We start from the raw sequence: 21,093 nt of genomic DNA on the forward strand, positions 1-21,093 counted from the left end.
TGATTTTATTCAGGGTTCTAAAAAAACCAAAAAACCGCGGTTTTATTCTTGGCTGCAGTTATTTGAAATAGATGTTACCCTACTGAGCTTTTATTTTTTAATGACTGAAAACTGGCAAAACTCATTCTCTGGGAACATATGCTAAGTAAGCCAGGCCTTGTTTTCATAAAAACAAAAGCATCCTGTGGACACCTGCTCTCAGCTCCCGGGAGGTCTTAATAAGTTCGTAAGCCTGATGGTGATGCTATAGGCTCCAGGGCCGACCTGCCACCCCCTTTGCCATCGGTACTGTTCCCCCTTAGAGCCTCAAGTCATTTAGCTTTGGGGGTCTCAGACAGGGGAATTAGGAAGGCAAAGAGAGATTTTAAGCAGGACTGTAGTGCAGAGCAGCCATACTTCGATGTGTATATCGGTTCTTATTAGCTGAGTGGACGTGGGCCACTTCCTAAAAGTCTACATGTCTCAGTTTGCTCAGACAGTAAGTGGGCGAGAAGGCTCTAAAATCTGTCTCCATTGCTCTCTGCCTGGGAAACCTCAGATACACCTAAGTTCTCAGTTTGCTCATTAGCAATAAAACAGGGGTGATCACAGAACCTGCATCACGGGACTTGAGACGATGAGACAAGCAAGAAGTAGGTGCCAAGAATAGTTCTCCAGATTGTAACGGCTCTAGAGATGTTTGGTATTAATATTATTATTCTCTATTCCTAGGAAGGAAGGTTTAAGGTTTAGTGAGGGACAGGCAGAAAATGGCAAGATTAACGTGACTTAGGGGAAATGGTCAGGATCAAGGAAAGGTCTCTGGACCATAGTGTGTTCTTCTGAGGCTGGGTGGAACCTCAGAAGGTTCCTGTTGGCATGACCTTTGGTGGTATCAACATCAACTCTTAGCAGATATGGGAAGGACTACTTCCACCTTTCCCAGACTGAAGTACTCATAGCTCTAAAATGCCATTGAAAGTCAATGTAAATAGATCTCACCATGAACTAGAAAACGGTTTCAGTGCCACCTTTAGACATACGATATAGCTCGAAATGTCTGGTTGTCTCGATGACGTATTTGTGAGTGTTAATCTTGTCAATGTGATAGGGTTTAGTATCACCCAGGAGACACACGGCTGGGTATGTCTGTCCAGGTGTTTGTAGAGGGGCTTACGAGAAGAGGGGAGGCCCATTCTGGACGTGGGCAGCATCACTCCATGAATGGAGGACCCAGAATGAAGAAGAGTAAACCAGGATAAAGGGGATTGAGTATCCACATCCACAGTCTGTTTCCTGACTGTGGTTGCGATGTGACTATCCACCTCTGTGTTCTTTAGATTCTGCGTTTCTCAGTGGACTTTTTCCTTCCTCATTTCCAGTCCTTAGCTTAGGGGTTGAGGGTGGGGAGGAGAGTTTGCATCTCGCACAAGGACACCCACACCCCTGGCCTTGCTCCAGGAATGCATTTTATAAAAGGGGATTTCCAAGATTGTTTGAACTTGGGTAGATGCTGTCCTTGATTAGAAATTATTGTTCTGTAAACCAAACTCTTAAGTAGCTCTCACTTGTCTTCTTCAGGTCCTTCCAGCACCTGTGAAAATCTGCCGTCACTTGTGGGATCCCAGGCTATGACTCTGTCCCTGCAGTGAGGATCTGGTCTCAGGGCCCATTAGGTACTTGTTGTCAAATAGGAGTCAGCTGAGGCTCCAGGAAAATCTCTGTGGTTGCCCCATGGGTGCAGCCAACAGCAATAGTTTCCCAGAGCATTTTGAGAGCTTTCCTTCTGGCTGCAGGAATTCTGCCTTCCTTCCTGTGATCTCCAGATGCAGCTCACTGGTCTATGTGGTATGAAGTTTGGATCCCATTTATTCAGTTTAGTTACTGGTAAACTGTGGAACCTTGCTACCTGGGCTTGCAGCCACCTGCCCGTTCTTCTTCCTTCTTTCCATCACACAGAGTTGGGTGCCTGTGATGGACAGATCCTGCTCTGAATCTTGGGGATGTCTTAGTCAATCAATAGAGTCTATGATGTTTTCTTAAGCTCTAAAAGAACCTTATTACTCAGTCTTGAAATCTTCTAATTACTACACATACCTGCCAGTGCCTGGCAACCACAATCCCCCCAAAACCCATTAAGTGAGCCCAAGGAATGCTGTTGCCACAGCCTCCTGGCCATGAGGACTGCTGGGGAGTGCTCCTTTGCCAGATCATACAACATGAAATCTCAGCTTTATTGTCCTCGCCTTGCTGTGTGCATATGAGTGGCCTGCAATCTGCATATGGGAATCCTGTCATAACAGTTTCCGGAAGCAATTTGTTAATGATCAAGTTCTCAGAATGGCCCTAAACCGTTCATTGATGTGGGTCTGGATAAATAATCCTCCACCCTCCTATTTTGGGGACGATTTTTTTCCCTGGCAGAATCTGAGCCACAATGAACACTAGCTATCAGAATGAAATTTAGGACAGCTGGGATGCTGTACAGCAAGGACTTTTGGCTCCACAGTTCAAATAATCACAATAGCTGTTCAATTTAGCCTTTGGCTGAATGACTTTGGCAGGGCACAATGAAAAATAATTATCCCATGGCCTGCTTATTTCTCCCTTAACCAATAAACTCTCGGAGCTCTTCAGGCTTATGTAAATAGTCTGCTGTAGATGAGGTTGAACACACTATCATATCCCTGTGTAGGAAATGGTTGCATTTCACCCTTGTGGGTAAGAAAGCAAAACTTGGCTACTCTCTTCTGTGGTATGTACTTAGAGTGGGCAAGGAGAGAGAGATGGGGAGAGATGTAAGGGCTGGAAAGAAAGTGGGTTCAGAGTCACAGCTGGGGTAGCCAGGCTATGGTTTGATGTGGAGGTGGTGTTGTGTAGTGTGTTGATTATAGAATAACTATGGAACCAATGTCAACTTTCCTGAGCTCTTTGTCTCAGAACTTCTTAGGAGTGCCCTTGTGTGAGAAGACCAGAGGTCAACCTGAGATATCATTCCTCAGAAGGTCGCTTGCCTTGTTTTTTTTTTTTGGGGGGGGGGGACGAGTTCCTCTTTTGCCTGGAACTTGACAATTCAGCTGTGCTTAAGGAGCAGCGAGCCCCAGGGAGCCTCTGTCTTTATTGCCCCAGCACTAGGGTGACAAACTCCCAGCATTAGACCTGGGTTTTTTTATATGAGTGTTTAGGATTGAACTCCGGTCCTCGCATTGTTGCAGAATGCACTTTTCTGACTAAGCTGTCTCTCCAGCTACCACGGCTCAACACTTTTGGCAGGTACTGCTCCACTTTGCTGTCCTTACATTCTGTGGGCGTTAACTCTGTTTGTTCCTGATTCCCGAGTCCTTGCTTTAGCCCGGATGATTTGAATGGAGTCAGGGAGAGGTAGATGAGATCAATTCAGCGTGGCGAGAAGCCTGACACCAAACCCGGAGCCCTTGAAGGTTTCTGCTCAAATCCCAGCAATCGCCTGTATTTTCTAGCTGCCTTTCCAGGTCAGCAGCCTCTTAGCACAGGGCATCGGTGCCACTTGATGGCCAATTCCTATTCAATGAGAGTCTCTGGATTTGCAGCTCACTTGGTCAAAGTGGAGTGGTAATGACATTGGTCATGGGCTTGATCCCTGCAGGAGCCAGTTAACTCCATTCTGTCCCATTAACCCCAGCCAGCTGCTGTATGTTGTGAGTGGAATCGGGTGAGAGAAAGTAGGAACGGCTCACCCCAGACAGGCCCCACTACTGGGCAGTAGCTTCGGAGTGCTCATTCTAAACATGAGGACCAGCAGATGGGTCATTAGAAACAGAGCAAAGGATTGTGAGTATGACGCTGTCCCTTTTGCCCTGTGCAAGCGAGTGTGTTGGGGCGGGGGAAATTCGCATTTCTCCCAGTTGGAAGGAGCAGAAGTTTCTTTTTGTGAAAAGACTACACCAAATCGGGCTTATCTGTATTTTCTGTCTCTTTCTTTATTTCACACGTACATATGTATATTGTGTGCATGTTTGTGTGTTTATATGTCTATGGATGCACAGATATGCAGGTACATGTGCATAAATGTGTATGAGAGATGGCCCTGAGTGTCTTTTATCAGCCCCCGTCCACTTTACTTCCTGAGGCCAAGTCTCTCATAGAAGCTGGAGTTTCTAATTTCAGCGGGTCTAGATTCCTCAGTGTTGCCTCCTCAGGCTGGGATTGTAGGTAGACTGCCCTTCCCAGCTTGGCTTTGTGTGGGTGCTCCAGGCTTGACTTCTAGCTCTCATGTTTTCGCAGGAAGTAGTTTAATCTATGGAGCCAGCTCCCTAGCTCCCAGTCCGTCTTTCAATCCTTGGGATCAGAGTTGAACGAGTGACAGTTATTCTTGAAGCGTCTTTAAAGACTGGGTAGTCGTGCCATGCAGTGGGATGAATTTTCACATGTAAATGAGATTTGCCCAGTGATTTATTTACATTTGTTTCTAGCACAACAAACGAGGCCTCACGTAGCTTCATAATTTCCCGTGACCCAGTCACCAGCCTGCAGTGGGTAATTTACTCTCATTTGGAATGTTTGTCGGATCTGTAGATTTTTGAACACTACCTTATAAGACTGTCTCATTTCACATCTTATGGATTTCTCTTTCCTCTCCAGACACCTGTTCTGGGACCCTCTGAAACTGGCAGTGTTGCTTGTATTGTTGAGAGATTTTGTGTGGAAAATAGGCAAGAATGGTCATGAAATTAGCCGTGTTGCTTGCATTGTTGGGAGGCTTTTTTTGGTCGATACAAGAGCATGGTCACAATTCTGCTTCCCGGTGGACTGCTGTCACCAGTGGATTCTGTAAGACGAGGGCGGCTGTGCTTCCCTTTGTGGGCTAGTGCTTGTGGGCATGCGCGAGGTGCTGTGAAGGGTTCAGTTTCCTCCTCATGAAACAGCGGAATAGACAGTCTCCGTGATTAAATGAAAATCTCCTTCTATGTCTGATGGACAAGCAGTATTAACTCACCTGGGAATTTTGCTGATTCTTTAGATTTTTCTAGGACTTTTATCATATTTTTTTTTTTAAAGAATGAAGCTATGATATCAGAGCTACTTAATGGCTGGTGTTTGGCCCTAAAGAAACAAAAAAGTGTGAAATGTCCCTTGAATTTGTGAGAGCCCCTTCAGTGCTACATTTCCCAAAGTGTTCCCCATGCTTCTTTGTTGATTGGAGCTGGGCAGTGTGAGGGAGGCACCGCAGGACCATTGGGACTAATAGGTAAAGGCCATGTCTGCCTATGGCCTTGTACCATTGACCAAGGAGGATATCACAGTTCTGGTCTTTATTTGGGCCTCTGACCATGAAGAAATGAAGTGAAAGGATAACAAAATAAAAGGTCCAGTCCATCAAAGTCTGCAAATTATGAATATTGTGTAAGATGACACATTTTAATTCCAATTTTCATAGCAAGTATTCCACCATACTTATAAAATATGTCTGATATGATAAGAGAGTTACGTTGATAGAATAAATTATACAGGTTTAAATGCTCTTATTTCTCAGGCAACAGGAATTGAGCCTATACCTAAGAATTCAAGTATCTTCATACTATCAGTACACTCTATTCTACTCCATAGTAAGGTCAGCTAACTTAGCTATCGGACCCATAATACCAAAATATTATTTTATATCTCTTCCCATGCTAACTAATTCCTAGCCTTACTTATCATTTGCTTCACTATTTTTCTTCAGATTCAATAGTCATAATAGTTAGCTTCAGTCTTCTTCTAATGAAAATTGGATTAGAAATAGGCCATTCATGCCACTAGTCATTGGCAAATCAAACTACCACAATCCAGAGGCTATAGCAAAGTACCTCTTAACACGAGCAGTGGCCTAAATAATCTCACTCCTCCCCATCACCGTAAGCTACAAACAAACAGATATACTAGATGTCAAGAGAGATTTTCTTTTAATGTTTGCTTTCCTGGGACTAGAGAGGTAACTGAGTAGTTGAGTGCTTGCTGTTCTTAAAGAGGGCCTGGTTCATGTTCCCAGCACCTCCATCTGAGGGCCCACAGCCACCTACAACTGCAGTTCCAGGGATCTGACTCCTTCTGGGCTCCATGAACATTTGTATTCACAAGGTGTAAATACAGATGAGCAGGCATGCATACAAGCACATAAGACAAAAAATTTAAAAATTTAAAGTAAAATAATTTTTTAAAACATTCTAAGTGAAACTTTCTAGTCGTATTAGATAAGCAAAACTTTAAACCTTTTAAAGCTTTCTATGAGGTAGCTGCTGTACTGTGCACTGGGGATGGGTATAATCCAGGGACTGAGAGAAGCATTCTGTGCCCCTTGTAATGAAAGCATATACATGTGTGTGTGTATATGGCATGTCTTCTTTAATTCTTGATACAAAATTAAGCTATAACACAGGCCTGGTAGCCTCTCTGAACAGCATTTGATGCCTGCAGGTGCCGGCATGTTTCGGTCCTGGCGGGCTGTTCTTGCAGAGTCTCCTCGCACATCCAAATGTTTCCCTGCCCAGAGCGTTGTGAGCATGGGGCTGAGCTCAGCACTGTGTGAGTCAGCTTTCTGTCACTATGGAAGGACACCTGAGGTAGCAGTTTAAAGAGATGAGATGTTAGTTTTGTCGGTAACAATGTTGGTAAAACATTTTAGGGGGTATTAATGCAGAGTCTGTGGACCTCATTGTTTGGGGGGCTCGTAGACGGGCAGCTGTATGTCATGCCGGCTGCAACAGAGCTGCTCATCTGAAGGTATCTGGGAATCAAATGGGGCAGGGGGGAAAAGAAGGAGCCCGGGGTCTTTTGATGTCTTTCTCCAGTGAACTAACTCCCTCCCACTCAGCCCTTCTTCCTAAAGGTTCCGCTACCTTTCAACAATGCATGTCTGTCTGGGTACCAGTTTTGCAACCCATGACCTTCAAAAGACATTCAAGAGCAAACTGTCATAGGTACACAGAGCAGGCATTGTCAACACTCCTTTGACAGTTGTGATCCCAGTCCTCGAGAGATAGAAGCAAGAGGAGCAGGAGTTCCAAACCAACCTTGGCTACACAGTGAGGTGGAGGCTAGCCTTGGCAACGTGAGACATTGTCTGAAAAGCAAAGCAAAATAAAATCAAGCAGCACCAATACTAAGAAAATAGTGAAAAGAGCATTTGAAAACAATGGGAAAGGACAATGTTACATGAAAATCACATGGACCAAACTCTTCCCTGTGCCTCAGTATTTTCCAGTCCCAAAGTAAATCCCTGTTGGCCCGGTTCCATCACGGTCGAGTGCTAGAGCCCCACTGTGCTGCTTCTGATTTGGTTAATCAGGAGGTGAGAAGCAGAACTTTCTGTTTAATGTGAGTACTACACCCTTTAGCCTTCTCTGAGGATGACAGAGAGCAAACCCGCCATTTCTCTTGGAAATGAGAAACATCTGAACGGATTCCTCTGGCTTTCAAGTCACTAGGTGGTGTCCTTTCATGTCCCTTCACGTTTGTCATTTTGGCAAAATGTTGTAGGAGGCCCCTTTAACTCAGGAAGCTGGCATACACTGTGGAAGAGTCTGTGTTGATGCTATACCAGGACGCATACCGAAGAGTGAACGAGCACACGTGAGCTGTGCGAGCATGAGATAAGCATGGGCTGTTGATGTTGAGAAGAAAGGCGAAGGGACCACAGTGGACTCCAGAGAGGAAGTGTTGGGGTGGGGGGAAGTAGGGAGATGAGTGAGGCTGAGCTGGTGGATCTGCTTGGGGAAGCACAGTGTAGCAAGCGGAATGGTGTGGTGGAAGCCCAGAGGCGTGTCACAGATTCAGCGAGCTGCTCGTCCTGTAGTTGGCCTGCGGTGCGGGCTTTGCGCATCTGGAACTGGTGCTGAGCAGGAAGGTGAGACCGGAGAGAGAGGTGGGGACAGCTCATCCAAGGCTTTGCACACTATATTAAAAATGTGGTCTTTGCGGGGAATTATGGAAAATCACTGAGAGATTTTAGCAGGAAGCTGTCATGTTGAAATTTCATTTGAAGAAGATCACTCACTGGTGGGTGGGGGATGGATTGGATGGTAAGGGGGCGGGGAGGGACCAGGCTACAAGTCTGTCAGAAGACGGTCATCTTTCACACCATGTTTAGGGATTGATTTCTTCTTATTGTGGTCAAGTCTGACCTAAACATGGGAGATACTTGGGAGTTATCGTGGTCCCTTTGATTGTCAACTTGACATAGTAAAGTCACATGGGAAGGGGTCTCAATGAGGATGTCTTGTTCAAGCTGACCTGTGGGCATCCTGTGGGTGGGATTTCTTCTTCAGGTTAATTGACCTGGGAAGAACTACCTTGGATCTGGCCTGTGTAATTTCATGAGCTTGGCCTTGAGCTAGATGAAAATTTGGAGAGACTACGATGAGCACCAGCAAGCGTGAATGCATTCGGCTCTGCCCTTGACAGTGGGTCTGTGACCAGCGGTTGCAGTGGCTGCTGCCTTGCTTCCCTGCCACAGTGCTCTGTAACCTGGGCAGTGCCAAAGGCCCTTTCTACCTTTGAAAAAAAGGTAGAAATTTGCCAGGGTATTTATCACAATAATAGGAAGCAAAACTAACACAAATGTGTTAAAAGAAGAGCAGTAAAGATAAAGAGAATATTTGGTCAAGAAGGAAATGTAACCAGAATAATTTACATGACTTGCGAAAAGAGGGAAAATTTATTTTTTATAAAGTTAATTTTTAAAACAAATTTATTTTTTTTATTTTATATCCCAACTGAAGTTTCCCCTCCCCCTTCTCCTCCAGTGTCTCATCCTCTTCTGTTCCCATCCCCTAATCCAGTCTCCCTCCGTTTCTGTTTTGGAAAGGGCAGGTCTCCCATGACAATCAACAAAGCATGGAGCATTATGTTGCAGTAAGAGTAAGATCATCCCCATGTATTATGGCTGGGCAAGATGACCCAGTAGATGGTCTTGGGTCCCCAAATCCAGTAAAAAAAAAGTCAGGGAAAACCCCTGCTCCCACTGTTAGGAGTCCCACAAGAGGACCAAGCTACACAACTGGAGCATACATGCAGGGTGGGTCCCACCCAGGCTCCGTGAGCCACATGAACCCAGGTCAGTTGATCCTGAGAGTTTTCTTGTGATGTCCTTGACCCCCTGGATCCTACGGTCCTCCCCCCCCCTTCTTCTGCAGGATTTTCCAAACTCTGGCTCATGTTTGTCTGTGGGTCTGCATCTGTTTCCATCACTTGCTGGATGAAGCCTCTCTGATGATAACTGGGCTAGACACCAATCTGGTCACAGGAGATGGGCAGTTCGGGCTATGTTGCTAGGAGTCTAGGCTGGGACCTTCCTTGTAGATTCCTGAGAGATTCCCTTGTGCCAGGTCTTGTCTGACTCCATCGTCTCTTCCAGTACTCTCCTCCTTTGTCCCCTCAACCTGGCCACTCATGTCATCCCCACCGGAGAGGGGACAACTTAATCACCATCATTTTCATGTTAAGGAACAGTTCTGATGTCTCATAGAAAGAAACTTAAGGGTTCAAATGCAAAATCTATTATCTATAGCTCTGAAAAAAAAGTATATTGTTATTTTTAAAATTTATTTTATAATTTTGACCACAAAAGTTATTTGGCAGCAAAATTTGACCTTAACTGACTTCAGACTGTTTGTGTTCTTTAGTTTATCCCATTAGTGGGTATGATTATGGCTCTCCTGAATGCTTATATGGGTAGCACTGTGTGGTTTTATTTGATAGTCATTGGTAATGGTGCTTTGTTTGAGCACAGGATATTTCTGTGTTCCCCAGGTTATCCTCAAACTCATGACCGCCCCCCCCCCCCCCGCCGCCTCTCTCCTGAGCTGCTGGAGTTACAGGCACATGCCATGATGTTCTTCAGTGTGTCTTGTTCCTGATGTGGCTTTCTATTGCTGGTAGGAGCTGTCACTACCAGCTAACATTTAGATATTATATGATATATTTAATATTTTAAAATCTCAGTTGATTTTTTTTTCTGGAAACTGAAAACTACAGATCCTATTTCCCCATTCCAAATGCATGAAAGAAAGTTGAGCCTTAAAAATATCAGATGGATCCAGGGGAGAGAGCTCAAGTTAGGAGATCATTTTCCACAGTAGCAGGAAGACCTGAGTTTGCTCACCAACACCCATGTGAACAGCCAGGTGTGGTGACACACACTTAGAATCCCAGCCTGAGGAGGTGGAGGCGAGCAGATGCATTGGACCTGGCCAGCAACCTGGTAAGATTGGTGAACTCCAGCTCTTAATGGGAGCCATTATCTCCAAAGCCAAGTTGAAAGTGGATGAAGGACATTTGAGGTTGTGATGTGGTCCTCGTATACATGCTAACACCCCTGACCCAGCATACAGACAACCCCCAAGGACCCCCAAACACCCCTCCACAATTGTGATGGCCTGCGTATAACAGCCTATTTAATGTGGTGTCTATCCCAGCATAGAGGGGGAGGTGGCATGAAGTTCCACCCTCAATTGTTTCTATGATTTTAAGGAAAAGAGGGTGAAATGTGCTTTCTCTTTTTTTGAATTCTACAGGCTCTTCTTTTCTTCAGGGAGCTTGTAAACAAGCAACCAAGTTAGAGTCGTGCCGTCTGGTGCGGCTTGAATATGATCTTGCCTGACAGCTGCATTAATCGCAGAACCATGTTACTTCTCAGTGGCAGTAGGCAGAGAGGAGGTGGTTTTTGTTTATTCAGGTCTTTTGATTTGACCACTGTAATTTATACCATAATGCACCGGTGTTTCCCCTTCCTGCAGTGAAGAGGTGGGTGCTGTGCCTCTAGCTTCCTTTCCACTCCATACGAGAGCCAAACGAGAGAGCTGGCTGTTGGATACCCCACGAGCATGGTTCTTAAGGTTCTAAGAGGAGAAGCCTTTTAACTGTGCATTGTAGAACATTCTGTCCTGACTTCTGATCTACAGCGTGCTTATTGCTGAAGTCAACATCCTAATGTTACAAAAAAACTAAAACCCTATATCACTTATTGATTTGCTCTCTGTTAAAGTGACAGCAAGCTTTTTTGGTTATAGTCCCCATAAAGGAGTTTATCTACTAAATGTTCACGGTTTGCTTCTTTTTTCCTTTTCTATGTGTTGTGAGCATCAACTGTGGGGGCATGTTCCAGTGTATACAACACCTGGTATGATTTACAGTTTGTAAGGTATGGATAGCTTACTCAGATTGATATAATAATAATAATAATAATAATATTCACACTAGATTCATTTATAACAGGTGGAATATAATTTTGGAGACAATTAGCAGGGTCCAAGAGAGCCTATGAAGAGAACCTCTTTGCAAGACTCTGTCTAAATTCATTTGAAAATGTACATTTGTGAGAAATACATGTGAAAACAGAAATTTACACTAATTACGTCCTTCTGTCATGTTGACAAAAATGTTGGTGGTGGCGGCAATGGTGATAGTGACAGTGATGATGGTGATGATGGTGATGATGGTGGTGATGGTGATGATGATGGTGATGATGGTGGTGATGATGGTGGTGATGTTGGTGATGATGATGATGGTGATGATGGTGGTGATGATGGTGGTGATGATGGTGATGATGATGATGGTGATGATGATGATGATGGTGGTGATGATAGTGATGATGATGATGGTGGTGATGATGATGATGATGGCAATGATGGTGCTGGTGATGGTGGTGATAGTGATGATAACTAGGGGTAGAAGTTGGAGAAGGGGAAAGAGAATGAAAACAAAGAAAAAAATTCAATTTTGAACTTAGCTGTGTTTTACTAAGTGGGACCGGAAGTGGTAAGGTAGACATGGAGTTACTTTAAAGATGGGGAGACATAGTCCCAACTAAATTGCTAACTTCATAGAATCACAAACGGAATGGCCCAAGAAGCCCAAGAAAGCCTAGCTCAAAGCAGACAGCATTTTTACTTAAGATGATTTGATGTAGGGCGCCTTTTGTACTTTATGATGGTAGAAAAGGGTCTCAGACATTCTGCTATTTCTGCCCAATTACACGAAGTACACGAAGCTTTGCTGGGAGTAGACTTTGCAGTAGGTAGCTTTGTGCAGCTATGGGGTGATGTAACTGTAGTGGGTGGGTTTAGCCAATGCTAGGCTCAACTGTATTTAGTCATGCCCATGTACTGTTGTGGTCTCTGTCGTGATAGTTCTTACCTTTCCTCTGCATTCCGTAGCATTTTTTCATGATTGAGTTTTGTTCTAATGCTATCTATTTCTCCCTTAATAGCAGCTTTCATTTTCCTCTGGTCTTTACCTAAGTTTGATACTATCAGAATAAAACATTGCTCTCTCTTCAAAGTTGGTTCTTGAGCCAAATATGAGTGACCATGACCTACCTGGGTACATGGATTCAGTTTTTCCCCCAAATAACCCTTCCTAATAGAAATGGTTACATGTGGGTTTTTTTATAGCCACAGAACAAAAGAACACTATATATCAGGGTATTTTTTTTTCAAATATGTTGATGGGAACATGAGGAGGTGGGTACACGAGCTGGGAAATCTCTGCTGTAGACCTCAGATGCTATCTTATAATTTCTACAGCTGTGGAATTGATGGACACAATGGCCTGATAAGGCAAAGAATTCTAAAAAGGTTTTTAGCTGCTAGTCATAAGGACATTAGGTCAGACACAGAGATGGGTGAGGGACCACTTTTAAAGGGGCTAAGGACAACCAAAGGGAATTTGTTTGGATCTTTAACTTTCCAACTCTCACAATTATAGCGTTCTAAGCAGTCAATTTTAATTGGACTTTTGGCAGTCAAATTAGAAAGTCTGTCCCATTTACCTGACTGCACATCATACCATGTTATCATATCATCATATTATCATATCATATAATCAACTTGAGCTGTAGGCAAGAAAGGATGGTATCAACCAATTCTACTCCTCACTAGTAGATTTCATTTGTCTCATTCTTGTTATAAATCTAACTTAGAAACCCAAGGTCCCTGAACTGTTACATTGTGCCTTGCCACACACACAATTAAGGCCTTCTTTGATCTCATAGATCTTAGGTAGATATTTCCAGTAGTGAAAAAATATGATAAGCATTTTTTATTTTACTTAGTGAATTTTCATACACTGTCGTAAACACATAAAAGTACTGGGTAATGGGGAAACTCCCTCCTCCAACCCCTTCATTGAAATGATCCCGGGAACTGGAGGAGTCTGAGGGAAGTTTCATGAAAACAAATGCCCATCTCTATCTCTTGTTACTTCCTCCAAGTTATGAATTTAAATTTTTTTGTTTGTTTCTTTAGGTAGGAAATCCAAAGCATTCCCATGGGGAAAAATTTGCTCTCCCAGCAGGGGTCCGGATGATGGTCCTTAACAGATTCAAAGTTGGACATTCATATAAGAGCGAGCTAAACAAGACACATAAAAAGACAGCAGAAATTGAATGCAGCCAGAAAAATACAAAGTAATGCGAACACAGCCTCTGAACTCTATTTGAAAATCCAGCTGCCGACTAGACTCTTGTGGGCCCTGTGCTTTGCTGGTGTGAGGGGAGCACAAAGAAGGACATGTTTTTAAAAGAAAATAGATGATTGGATTCAGGTTCATAGGAAGATTCGTGTATAGGAGGGTCACTGTTCATTATCCGCAGAGCAGATGATTCCATGGGGGTTCTGCCTTTCTTTCTTTCCTATAGGGATATTTGGAAAGTATTCAGAATTCAATTGCTTGGGGGAGCTATAATGAATGTCTGGGGAATGCGAGTCCTCAGAAATAAGAGATTTGGGCCTGATGAGAAGTTGGGTTGAAAATCCTGCATCTCATTTAATGGTATATCCAACTTTTCAAGACCCCAGTTAAGGCAGAGGAGAGATAAGTGATTAGAAGTGGGAATAAATATATCCAATGTTTGTCTAAAGGAACTCCTTTCAAAAACACACACATATGTTCACATCTTTTGAACTATTTCTTTAAAACCTTAACATGAGGCCAGAGAAACAGCTCAGCAGTTAAAGGCACTTGTTACCAAGTCTGATGACCTGAGTTCGATCCCCAAGCCCCATAGGACAGAGAGAGCTGATGCCTGAAAGCTGCCCTCTGACCTCCATATGTGTACACACACACACACACACACACACACACACACATACAATAAATCAGTATAATTTTTTTAAAAAGAATAAATCTATAACATGAAGAAGTTAGTAAATGTAGTGCAAGCCTGGAGATAAGGGAGTAGCCAAGCCCGTGGCTGCACTAGGTGGGGGTCTCTTTGGGAAGGTAGCTCAGTGCTTTTTCTTGACTCCTATTTCCTTCCCTGTATGATTCTGGAGGGGGCTGGTATGAGAGAGAGAAAGAGAGAAGAGAGAGAGAGAGAGAGAGAGAGAGAGAGAGAGAGAGAGAGAGAGAGAGAGAGAATAGATTGAACAAACCAGGAGAAAAACAATACCAGAAATGCTGTGTTTTATGCTCAAAGTTACAAATATATATGCAAAACAATGCTGGAGAATGAAGAAGAATCACAGGTTCTGATAGGTGTGTTAGGAAGGAGTTGCCAAGCAGTTTCCTATTAATTCTGAAGCACTTATACTATTTTTAAAATATCCCACAAACCTTTGCCTGACAAAAGAAGAGTATGAAATAAAGCTTTAGTCTCTGCTGTGACAGCTATTGCCATGGCAACCTGCCTGTCAATCAACACCCACTTCATCGAGCCTCAGAAAACACCCCCAGAAATAAATGTCAAAAGTCTTCTACAGGTTCCAAATTTAAATCAAACTTTAAAATAAATTAAAATAAGAACCCAAACACCCACAGTAGTCACACACAAAAAAGTAAATTCTATTTTGGAAAGAGGGTAAGAACCAAAGGTCAAAAGATGCAGCCAAACAGATGGCAGAAGGAAAGAAACGAGAGAGCCTAGGATCCTATACCGTGTCGTGGCATTCTATGGTCAGTACATAATGCATAATAGTAAGAGATGCTGCTCACCTGAGGGAGCATCTGCCATGTGAAATGCAGGTGTCATGGTTTCTCCCTGCCATGGCATCTGGCTTTTGTCATGATCATATATCTCTCATCTTTTCTGTTTTAGGAATGTCGAGGTCTTGTTTTTGGTGGTGTGAGACAAGACAAGGAACTAACACAGGAAGGTGGACCACTGTGCCTGGTCACTCTCAGGGATGTAACAGTCAAGGGGTAGGGATGGACTCTTAGACAATCTTTGGTCCTTGTGGTTTTTGATGCATGCTTCACAAATTTTGCCATTCTCATCTCTTTTGTGCACATCAAAAATACACATGAAAACCTGGTACCACACTTCACAGGAAGTGATGGGTCTCCCCTTCTCATTCTGTGAACCCCAAATTAGCTAGCAGACAGGCATTTAAAGGACCTAAAGTTGATCAGATTATGAAAAGCTAGTCAGTCTTCCAACAGTAAGAAAGGTTGAGTTAACCTATTCAACTGTTGGTGGATGGGAAGGAGAACAAGGAAAGCCGTGTGTTTCATTGCATCAACAAGGGCCCTGCCTTTTCATGGTATCTTTCGTGAAGTTCGGAGTGAAATCAGCAGCCCTGCAGTTCTTAGCTCTCCAGATCTCTTACTAATATTATGTATTTAATTCTGCACATGCCTTTTGTTCTGTCTACTTGCTCTGTGAGCTTGCTAAAGATCACCTTGGCTGTGCACATTTTCCTCAGTCTCTAAAAAAGAGAGCTGGATAGTCCTAGCTAGAAGTTGAATTGTATGTCCCTCTGCTCCTTTTTTGAATGCTATAACCAAATACCCAACAAGAAGCAATTTAAAGGATTCCCCTTTGGCTCACAGTTGAGAGGATGTTGTCCGCGATTGCCAGAAGGCAAGGCAGCAGGTAGCTCTATTGTGGTAGAGGATGCAGCCGGCTTTGCTCCCATCTTGTTGAAACCGGAAACGGAGATAGAACAGGAAGCAGAGTTGGCTATGCAACTTCAAGCACCCCCCCCTCCAAAGAGATTCTAAACCCTCCCCAAACTACCTCAACTGGAGATGGTCACTAAACATATGTGCCTGTGGGAAACATTTTACCTCCACCCCAAACCATGTTAGAGGCATGTCTTAGGTAGGGTTATCAATGCTGTGATGAACACCATGACCAGAGGGAACTTGGGGAAGAAAGAATGGATTTGGCTTGCATTTCCATATCATTATTCACCATTGAAGGAAATCAGGACAGGAACTTAAAGGCGTGACTTATGACGAGGACGTGGAGGAGAGCTGCTTACTGACTTGCTCCTTATGGCTTGCTTTGCCTGCTTTCTTATAGAACCCAGGACCACCATCCTAGCGGTGGCACCATCCTCAGTGACCTGGACCCTCCCACATTAATCACTAACTAAGAAAATGCCCCACAGCCTCTTCTACAACACTACTTATAGAGACTTTTTTACTTCAATTACTCTAGTTCATGTCAAGTTGGCATAAATGTAGCCAGCAGAACCCCTAACACAGAGCACACGCAAATGCAACCTTCCTTTGGAATAGATTCTTTACATAGATAACCAACATGCAGTGAGGTTATTCATGTGGCACCTAATCCAGTACAGCTGGTGCCCTTGAAAGAGGAGAAACATGGACAAGAACACAGACATGCATACAAAGAGCATCACACGAAGGGACTCAAGAAGAGTGCCACCTACAAACTGTAAAGACCATTCACATATTCCTTTATGACAACTGACTCTGTCAAACCTTGATCTTGGATTCCAAGATCCAACATGAAGATAATATTTTTTTTTTTTTACTATTGAAGACACATATAAGTTCAGCAATCTTGCCAAAATGGATAGACACATGGAGTAATGTGGCTGTGATTGAATCTGAAGAACTCAGGCTTCTTGCTCATGGCTCAGCATAAGTACAGTTACTGAGAGGAGAGCCAAGAACCTGGGAGTGAGGATGGGGCAGGCAGCCTGAGGATTCAGTGGATAATAGGAAGGGGTGAATGTTCCCATGCTCTTCAGTCCTTCTCCCCTAAGCTCTGCCTCCGAGTTCGACTTCTCTAAATCACCAATATTATTGTCAGTTCGTTCATGTCAGAAACTCAATGGAGGGATTTCCAGTGCTATGGGTTAGAAGCTGTCTCAATTAATTTCGAGGTAGATGTGTATTCACAGCTGTTTCCAGCAGAGTAATTGGGTTCCTGGTTTTCTTTTACCTCAAAGTTCATACACCAGAGGTTTGGGGCCTCTCTGAACCCGTCTTCTCATTGGTTTGATCATTTGCATCAGCAGGTATTGATTGCAAGCTCTTATGGACGTAAACATCCTTAAGATTTATTAAGTTCTCAAATTTTCAAAGAAAACAAGTCTTAAGTACCATGAAAATGGATGGGTTTCTCAGAACACCAGCCAGAGCCTTTAACAGCTGCCTGCTGGAATGATGGAGTTCTATTCAGGGGCAGATTTACTGAGAAGCTGATGAAATTCAAAAAGCAAGTCACTTCCCTTGCATAGATTGTCTCTAAGGGTTTTTTTTCTTTGTAATTTTCCATTGAGATTTTTATAATCTTTCTCTTAAAGAAGGTGCAATTCCAGTTGTATGGGCGTCAGATACTTCATGATGGGTATGTGTCCTTGGTTTCAATGACAGTGGGTCTTTGAGGAATCAGGCTGTGCTACAGAGTGGGAGAAGAAGGCCTTATGAGTAATCAGGGGAAGCAAGTATATATAAGCCAGTGATGAGATGTAGCTAAAGAAGAGAGTAGGAAGGGTGGCCATGATTAGGACCAGAGGAGGCAATTCCTGATCAAGTTGGAAGTTAGAAAGCACAGAGGAAGCTCTGAAGGACTCAGATGAGTCGCTAGATAGATGGGCTCCACAGTGAGCTGTCCCATACTAATCTCAGGGTACGATGGCTAACCTTGATTGTCAGTGTGATGGGATTTAGAATCACCATGGAAACACATCTCTAGATATGTTTGTGGGAGTGCTTTTAGAAAGGCTTAACCGATGCGGGAAGACCAAGTCTGAATGTGGGCAGCACCATCCTGTGGATTTGAGTTCCAGACTGGATAAAAAAGATGAAGCAAGCTGAGTTCCAGCATTCATTTCTCTGTGTCGTGACTGTGGATGCAATGTGCCCGCTGCCCTATGCTCCTGAGGCCATGCCTTCCCTTTAATGATGGACGACTCCTTCAGTCTGGCTGCCTACATCCTGTTTTCTCTAAAGCCAGCGCAATGATTCAGAGATAGACTATGAGGAAACACAGCCTTACTGTAGTGCCCACCTGTAAATCCATGTCCTGAATACCAGCTAATTTCCATTTCAGTTGAGACTGCTATTAGGTTTCAAACACAACCCAAATGCAGGAGTATCTGGTTTGGAAGGCTGATTTTCTCTGTAGTATATGTATACAGCTTGGAATTAAGTTATTTATAGCAAGGCTTTCTATGTATACAGTAGATCATACAGCTTATCATATGATGCTGTAAGTTGGATGGTGTCTAATGGGTAACTTTGAGTCCATGGGTATATTTGGTTTTTTTTAACATGGCTTACTATAATCTGCAGGCCACTATCCTTGAACATGGTAGCCTATTGATACAGACATCTGGTCTACCAAAGAGCAATGTTGTTTTCAGGTGTATTCTGTCTTGAGGAATGGATGAAGGGCTGAGAGAAACTAACTTCTTTGTCTTCTTTTTTTCCAACCCTGCTGTTCCAACTCCTAGTCTTGCTCAATGGTATTTCCCAAGGTCATTGTTTTCTCTGGTCTTTGCTGTTTTATTTGAAATGTCTTACCCTCTTTAGCTAGTCATTCAGTGGCTGCCATTTTGAAAAGGCAATTTTGATGTGAAGATCTATGTCCATCTTCAACTCAGGATTCTCGAATGAAAAGGTAACCTTTGACAATGTTCAGTTCTTTATGAAGATCACTGTGAGTGCATTGCCAGACAGGCAGTCTAAGTATGGGAGAGTTCGTTTGAACAGACTTTCTACCAAAGGATAAATAAATACACCCCCAAATCACAGTGGTAATCCGGGACAGAGTCTCATTTCTGATGACTTTATAGATCAGCTGGGCTTCAGAGATGTGTCAACATGACACTGTTCCCACACTGAGTTGTTTTGGCTTCAGGGGACTGTCTGCTTCTTCTCTTCCTCTCTCCCTCCCGTTCTCATTTTAGCTACATTGGTGAGTGTTTCTGTCCTTTGCTAAAATATGATTTTCAAAACTGTGATTAACAGACATTTTCAGATAGAGACACTGGCTCTCGTTTTCCAAAGAGACACAGCATGTGCGAGCGGGCGAGCATCAGAATAATGTGGAGAGATATGGCTGTTCGTGGGAAACCATGCTAATGACTGCATCTGTCCTGCTCATTTTGGGCTGCCTGGGATCATCCTCACACTTCTGATTGGCTGATGTTTCCCTCTACAATGAAATCTCTTCATTTTTGTGTCCCTTCAACACAAAAGTCCCTATGGTTGGTCTGGTCTTTGTGCTCTAAATGGAAGTTACAACAGTTTAAAATTCAGGAACTGTATTCTCTACAACCTGCTTGGGGGCTCCACAGATTCAGAGGGCTGGCACAATGACAGTTCTTTAAGCAACTTTTGGACCTAGAATATTCTGGCCAACTGTCCTTAACAATAAACACTGACATGACTTAGCAAAGTGTCACAAAACTAAGGGAGGTTTTATTTTCTACTAAAATCTGACTTTTTTTTAAAAAATCACTTGAGCCTATTTGAGCTCCTTGTGATAATATCTTGACTCTAGAGTACTTAGACTTGCGCAGTTTAACTCTCAAAGACAGCGACTTGAGCCTGTGAAAAGGAACTATCTGCTACAAGAGGAACATTTGCTACAGCCCTACAATATGGAATTTTAATTATTCAAGTGCGTGTATGCATATGTATGTGTGTAGTGTATATGTCTGCATGAGTGTGTGTGTAGCATAGTCTGTGGGTGTGTTTTTATGTTTGTGTACATGTGTATGTGGGTATATGTAGGTGCCAGAGGTCAGTGTTACATTTTGAAATAAGGTCTCTAATTGAACCTGCCATCATTTAGGAAGACTACCTGCCCAGTGGGCCTTCTCCAGTCCCTGCCTTCCCAGTGCTAGAATTCCAGCTTTAGACCATCTCTCCTGGATTTTTCTTGGGTGCTATGGATCCACACTCTGGCCTTAATGCTTCTGTGGCAAGCATGTTGCCAACTAAGCCATCTCCTCAGGCCCAAAATCCGAGTTTTAAAAGTGTTTTTCATGTTCAGACCTTAAAGGGATCAATCAATGGGCAGTGTCCTCCTGTGGTCCATGAATAGAGCCCTGCAAGAGGAAAGAGAAAAGGGAAAGTACATAATCTTACACATGTAGAAGTTAGATGGATTGGATGATCTTGAGCAGGAAGTGTTTTAGTCACGAGGAAGCAGGATGGAATTACAGAGAAGGAAGTGAATGAGGAGACGAGCTGAGACATAAAATGTTCCTCACCACAAGGAAACGTGTTTCCACGTGTTCCAAGCAAGTGCCTCGACAGATCCCAGAATAATCCTTCCAGGTACGCATGCACCAGGGGACAGAGAAAATCTGACCACTGAAGATGCTAAGGAAAGTTCTAGAAAGGTACTCCCCGGACTTCTGACCCCTGCAGAAGACATCTAGCTCCTGGAGGGAAGATATTTATTCAGCCAATGATTATAGAAGAATGCAGAAACTCATTCTTCTAAGAAGGAAGTGGAATTGGGTTTTCGCTCAGTCATAGTGTAAAACCTTGGAGATGTGGGCTTAATTGGTAAACTGAGAACCACTGTCCCTGATTAATGAACGGAGGCCTGCCAAACTTCTTGAGGTGGAAGTTGGAATGCAGCTCTACATGGCAGCTTGTCATAGGCATCAATGGCACCCTGGGACTTCATGCATCATCTGTGTTTGTCTGTCTCCTCTCTTACTCTGCTCTGAAAGTTGTCGAAGCTACTGGGCAGGACCAGCCCAGAGGGTCCAAAACATTGAAGCTATTTTCTCACCAGCTTTTAGATGATTCTCTGCAAGTTGCCATTAGTATCCCACCATGCCACTACCCTGGAGCAGTCACTGGAGGCCAGCACTGGGGACCACTTCCTTCACAGCTTGGTTCTGTGCCTCTTGCTAAGATTTGTGTCCACAGGTGCTGTGG

The 21,093-nt window shown here is 43.6% G+C and overlaps 1 protein-coding gene across 3 annotated transcripts in view; it reads left to right on the forward strand.

Moving 5' to 3' along the window:
- Esrrg (estrogen related receptor gamma) overlaps nucleotides 1–21,093 on the forward strand; it is a 559,413-nt gene that overhangs the window by 55,023 nt on the left and 483,297 nt on the right. Inside the window, exon 1 of one of the 3 annotated variants that reach the window (XM_057769724.1) lies at nucleotides 3,364–3,470. The exons of the other annotated variants lie outside the window; for them this stretch is intronic. The gene's annotated coding sequence lies outside the window, so the exon portion shown is untranslated. Of the gene's footprint in view, nucleotides 1–3,363; nucleotides 3,471–21,093 lie in introns of those variants that run through there. 3 annotated transcript variants of the gene reach the window in all.

The sequence above is a fragment of the Chionomys nivalis genome, chromosome 5 (assembly GCF_950005125.1).
Source record: "Chionomys nivalis chromosome 5, mChiNiv1.1, whole genome shotgun sequence".
NCBI classification, from domain to species: Eukaryota; Metazoa; Chordata; class Mammalia; order Rodentia; family Cricetidae; genus Chionomys; species Chionomys nivalis.